This window comes from Vulpes vulpes, chromosome 2 (genome assembly GCF_048418805.1).
Source record: "Vulpes vulpes isolate BD-2025 chromosome 2, VulVul3, whole genome shotgun sequence".
Taxonomy (NCBI): domain Eukaryota; kingdom Metazoa; phylum Chordata; class Mammalia; order Carnivora; family Canidae; genus Vulpes; species Vulpes vulpes.
In genome coordinates, this window is record NC_132781.1 from 121,134,801 (window position 1) to 121,140,800 (window position 6,000).

Genomic DNA, 6,000 nt, shown 5'->3' on the forward strand with positions numbered 1-6,000 from the left:
TAAAATTGTCAAAATGTAAAATGTTTATACTTTTTCTTATTTACCAGTTAACTGGAAAATAAATTTATATGGAGTACCACTTGCTCTGATGCTGTCAAGTGGTTGAGGGCTTAGCTACAGGAGCTGGGACATGGTAACACAGTTAACTGGTATCCAACACTACTCTGAAAGTACTGGCACATAGGTAGCACAATAGACTTTAAATTCTAATATTTTAACCACTTTTGAAATAGGAAGGAGGAGCACCTGAGTGGCTCATTCGGTTATAACAGCATCTGCCTTCGGCTTGGGTCATGATCCTGGGGTCCTGGGATCAAGCCCCCACTACCACCACCAGTTGGGCTCCCTGCTCAGCGAGGAGTCTACCTCTCCTCCTCTCACTCTTGCTCTCTCTCAATAAATAAATAAAATCTTAAAAAAAAAAAAAAAAAAAGAGGATCCCTGGGTGGCGCAGCAGTTTAGCGCCTGCCTTTGGCCCAGGGCGCGATCCTGGAGACCGGGGATCGAATCCCACGTCGGGCTCCCGGTGCATGGAGCCTGCTTCTCCCTCTGCCTATGTCTCTGCCTCTCTCTCTCTCTCTCTCTGTGTGACTATCATAAATAAATAAATAATTAAAAAAAAAAAAAAACAGGAAAGAGAGTTTTGGTGTTTTGTTTTGTTTTTTTTGAGAGAGACAGCGCACACACAGGCACGTGCATGAGCTGTGGGGGAGAAGCATAGGAAGACTCCCTACTGAGTCTGATAAGCAGACTCCCTACTGAGCAGGGATCCTGATGCAGAGCTCCATCACAGGATACTGAGATCATGACCTGATCCCAAGGCAAAGGGGTCAACTGACTGAGCCAGTCAGGCACTGGCAGGAAAGAAAGTTTTGTAAGCCCTGACATTAATGAAATAGGACCCTTCATATTTAGATGATTCCTGTGATCTGGTGAGCTGTACATGTTAGACACCAGATATTTAATTTTTCCCCTCTATGATGATAAATGCTTTGATTTTTCCCTTTCTAGTTTCCCCTCCTCCTCCTTAATATCTCTCTTAATTTATTAAAGGAAGTTCACCTCAAGTTAAAGTTTGATTTATTGACTGTGTTATAAAGTAGCAAGATAGTAAAAATGTTTCTAGTGGAATTTTTGCTTAAAACAATCGTATAATGTTCAGGAAAAAAAGGGTTGTCTTCCTCTTGAAAGTAAACGATCTGTAGGTTCTTGGCTCCTTTTGTTTCTGAAGTGATCTCATCTACAATTCAGTAATGAAGTCTGTAGTCCCTAAAACCTTTCTTTCCTCCAGTTGTGTTACAGCACTGTTTTTGTAACAACTTGTGAATCAGGTCCATGTGAACAAGCCTCTGAGTCTTAAGAGAGCAGTGAGCACCTCTCTAGCAGTCATTTTCATCTGTAGTCTGTACGGTAATTGAGATTACCCGTTAATAACCTAGCGAGGTGTATGGGATTTTAATGTTTGCTGGGTGGCTCTGACTTTGAGGGATCTACTAAAGCTAATTTACCTCCGGAGGCAGCATGGTCTAAGGAAAGTGGCCAGATAGTTAGTTATCTGGGTTGTATCATATGTTCTTGCAGATTCTAGTGTTTTGGTGAATAGGAACAATTACATTAGTTTTCATCTGTTAAAGGAAGCTGATAAAACTGAAGTTACTTCAGTTTGTAATAAGTCCTGCCCCCTGGCGATAACCTCCATTTGACACGGGTCTGCTGATACTCCTTTTGCTATTTGGTTTGGTTTTTTGAGTTCTTTATGTTCGCATGTCTTTGTCCCTGCACATCCTGAGGCCTTTCAACCTAAACAAAAGTTGCTCTTGTGTCAGTAGTGCTGGTTTCCTTGGATACCAGCTGAATTTGGAATATGGGAGAATATTAACAGTTTAAAAACCATATGTTGATTTAAAAAAATTTTTTTTCATATGTTGATTTCTGCTATTGTTGTAGCTCCTGTGCATCATGTCAAGTCAGCCTTTTGAAGATTGATGCAGTTGTCTAGTCAGAAGAGATAGAAAAGGGTGCTTGTAGCTTTTACAGGAATTTGGAAAGGTGAAAAGGGAGCTTAGGGCCAGCATATGAGCCTGTCCAACTCTCCTTGGTGCAGGGTATACCCAAGGTACTTTCTCAAATACTTATTAAGTGTATATCTCTTTACTGTTTTTTTTTTTTGTTTTTTTTTTTTTAAAGATTTTTAAAGAGACACAGAGGGGCAGAGACATAGGCAGAGGCAGAAGCAGGCTCCATGCAGGGAGACCGATATGGGACTCGATCCCAGGACCTCAGCGTCATGACCTGAGCTGAAGACAGGTGCTCAACCGCTGAGCCACCCAGGGGTCCTTCTTTAGTGTTTTTTTTTTAGCACAAATATCTGAAGTTCCTTATGCTTTTCCCCAGTATTTCCATGAAAACCAAAACAATTACACCAATATAGAAATGCCTCAGAGTATTAGATGAAAATTGGACTTAAAGTATATATAATATATGGACATTGTTTTGAGTATTTCAGTCACATCTGTTCCTTTTTAAAAATTAGTTTTACTGGGATGCCTGGGTGGCTCAGTGGTTGAGCATCTGCCTTCAGCCCAGGGTGTGATCCTGGAGACCTAGGATCGAGTCCCACATCAGGCTGCTTCTAATGGAGCCTGCTTCTTCTCCCTCTGCCTGTGTCTCTGCCTCTGTCTCTCTCGCGCTCTCTCTCTAGAATAAATAAAATCTTTTTTAAAAAAATAAGTAAATTAAAAAAAAGAGTTTTATCAATTTTTTTCAGAGATAAATTGACTTTTTTTTGTACTTGTTTTTGACTAAAATAAATAGACTTTTTCCCTAATTGGTTAAAAACGAGTGTGTGTGATATCTACGAGTTTGCAGTTGTCCTTTATCTTTACCATGCTCTGAGTACAGCATGACATCATTGGCATCCTTATTGGAAATCTTCTTTGTGTGATATCTAGCAAAATTGGCAGAGTAAATCGTAGCTTCAGATAGGTCAGAAAATGGCTTCTGCACTGGGTTCTGTGGGGTCTTGGCCTCCACGTTACAGTCATCACTGTGGGGCTAAGTGCAGGGTGAAGGAAGAGGTCTTTGCATTTCATTCTTTTGTGAGGAAGTTTAGAGGAACCCCGGACCTCATGGGCTTTAGAGAAAGTGGTCAAGTTCTTTCTAGTTCTGGAGTCCTTGGTAACTTTAGGAACTAAAATTTTAATGTTTATTGAATAGTATGATGTCAGTGTATAGTAATCTTAAAGCTATGTTAAAATGTACTTCTTGTGTCTCCAAACATCCTGCCTCCTTTTGTGACTACATCCTTCTCTTGGCCAAAATAAAAAGCTAACTAGAGTTTCAATATTCAATATCCTTCTCTGGCAGATGTTTTCTGGCAAAGGCCTTCCTGCGTTTATGAATTCTCTCTCAAGAAGCAAGGGAACACCTGCAGGAAGTGAATCAAGATGCAGAACACAGGAATAATCACCTGCTTTAAAAAAAAATAAAAGTACTGTTGAAAAGATCATTTCTCTTTATTTGTTACTAGGTGTAAAATTTTAATAGTTAATGCAAAATTCTGTAATCATTGAATCATTAGTGATTAATGTTTGAAAAAGCTTTCTCAATCAAGTATGTGATGTATTAATAATGCCTTATCTATGGTTTGTAGTCATTTTAAATAGCATGAGCCTTGTCCCTGTAGTCAGTAGGGGGCAGTCTTGCTTTATTCATCCTCCATCTCAAAATGAACTTGGAATTAAGTATTTTAGTGTAAGATATGTATAATGCTGGCCATTTTAAAGGGGTTTTCTCAAAAGTTGAAACTTTTGTTATGACTGCATTTCTGCACATAATCCATACTTGCTGTTGAAATTAATCTATAAATTTATTCATTTGTACTGTGAACACCTGGAAGCAAAATCATAGTGCAAAATACATTTAAGGTGTGTTCAAGAATATGTTCTGAATTGGTAAATAATAAGCATTAATTTTTTATAGTCTGCATTCCAAATTTTGCAGTACCTTATTCTGTGTTATATACCTAAAAAATTGTAAAGGTGGTGTCACTGTATAAAATAAAAAGGGCAAGGACAAATGCAACTTAATTACTAAAATTCAATTCTTGACATTCTTTATGATTAGAATCCATACCCCTCCCCCCCCTTTTTTTAGGTCTCCTGATAGTTAGGCCAGGGGCTGGAGTAGGGAGGGAAATTAGGTATGCAGGTGCAAAGAAAGAATTAGTTTGGAACTTTTGAGATGATCCCTAACATACTGTAGTAGTACTACTTGCTTTTACAATGTGTTAGCAGAACCGATGAGTTATAAATGTAGAATGATGTGCTTTCTGCCAAGTGGTAATTCACCTTGGTTTGCTATGTTAAAACTGTAAATAAAACAGAACATTAATAAACGTCTCTTGTGTAGCAACTTTTGCTGTAGATTAGTGTTTAATTTCTTGGTTTGCATTTGTTCATTGCCAGGGCAATTTTTTCTACTCCTTATTCATACAGATTCATGCAGAATCATTCACGAAGTACAAAAAAATTGGTTTGAGGCCAGTTTTTTTCTTTTTTTCTTTTTCAGCACAAAAAGTTCCCTTCTCTTATACTCAGTACATTCCTAAAGATGCATGTGAAAATTGCTTCTGCAAAAGATAATGGATTAAATAAGGAGGAGTTTTAGAGATTTTAAATCATTCCAGAATTCCCAATTATGCTTCATTTTTTAGACATAATCTTAATTTATTTCCAGTATTTTCTGCATATTACTTGCCTTTGCTCTTTTTCTCATTCGAACACAGTCCATTGGTTTAGGTCCTATGAGCACCTGGCTGAGGTGAAAGATTACTTGTTCCTCCTGATTTCTATTCTTGTCCCAGTTGTGCTAAACTTAAAGACCAATGGTTCGTATAATGTCAGCCATTTGATTTTTTTTTTTTTACACCTCTTCCACTTTTTCAAATAAAATATAAAGAACAAATGCAGCAAGATGGTCAAATTAACTATACAAACCAGCACCTGTGTGGTATGGTACCTACAAATATTATTTCTCTGCTGCATGTAAGTACCTGGGATCAGCTTAGGAAGTCTGATAAGGGGTGTCAACATGTAGTACACAGAAGCATAGGTTGTTTGAAAGCTAAGCAGGAAAATTGAGGGCCTCCTGGATGGACATTTCAATGATCATTGTAACTTGTTTATTTATTATAACTTATATGTTCTTGTTCATATTTCAACTTATATTTTGCAGTTAGGTAAGCAGGGGATTTTAATGAAAGTCTCTATGAATCTCTTTGAAGACTTTGAGATTTTTGAATTAGATTATGCCAACAATAGAGTTTAGAAAATTGTGTAGTCTATTGTGTTCAAAGTTTCAGAATGAATATATTTCTAATAGTCTGAATAAATTTGCACACATGCAACAGAAAATTATTTATATTATCTTACAGGACAAAATAGAAGGGCCTTAATAACATAAACTGAAACATTATAAACTCACTTTGTGTTTATTCTTTAGGTCCTTGTGCCGTATTTGGTTTTGTATATTCAGAGAATGAAATACTTAGAATTCCTATTTCTACATATTTGGTGGTCCTTAAAGGCTTTCTCACATGTAAACCTATAGTCTGACATGCTAAGTACTTTGAAGGGTGATTTCTCTTTTTTTCTTTAAAATATTAGGAATAAAGATAATAAAAATAATTGGAATAGTGAAGTCTTCTCAGATGTGTAAAGTTGGTCCCATTTATTAGCTGAGTCCTTAACTATTATTTGGATGGAAATATTTATACTATACTGTTACTTTTCATTTTTCTCTCTCATTTTCTGTTTCCCTTTGGTAGGTTCATTAGTAAGAATAATAGTTTGTTTGAAAGGATATACTGAGGAACCACTGTTACTCGCTGAACATTACGGAATAAACTGGCCTTGATCCTGAGCTAAGGAACAACTAGGGCTTACCCATGACCACAGAGGCCCCTCACACCTCATGCCTGTTCATGTGGAATCATACAAG

At 37.2% G+C, this 6,000-nt stretch overlaps 1 protein-coding gene across 1 annotated transcript in view; it reads left to right on the forward strand.

Moving 5' to 3' along the window:
• Nucleotides 1-4,413, forward strand: part of NDFIP1 (Nedd4 family interacting protein 1) — a 53,364-nt gene extending 48,951 nt beyond the window's left edge. The window contains exon 8 of the mRNA XM_072749871.1: nt 3,367-4,413. The gene's annotated coding sequence lies outside the window, so the exon portion shown is untranslated. The remainder of the gene's footprint in view (nt 1-3,366) is intronic.
• The last annotated feature ends 1,587 nt before the right edge of the window (nt 4,414-6,000 follow it).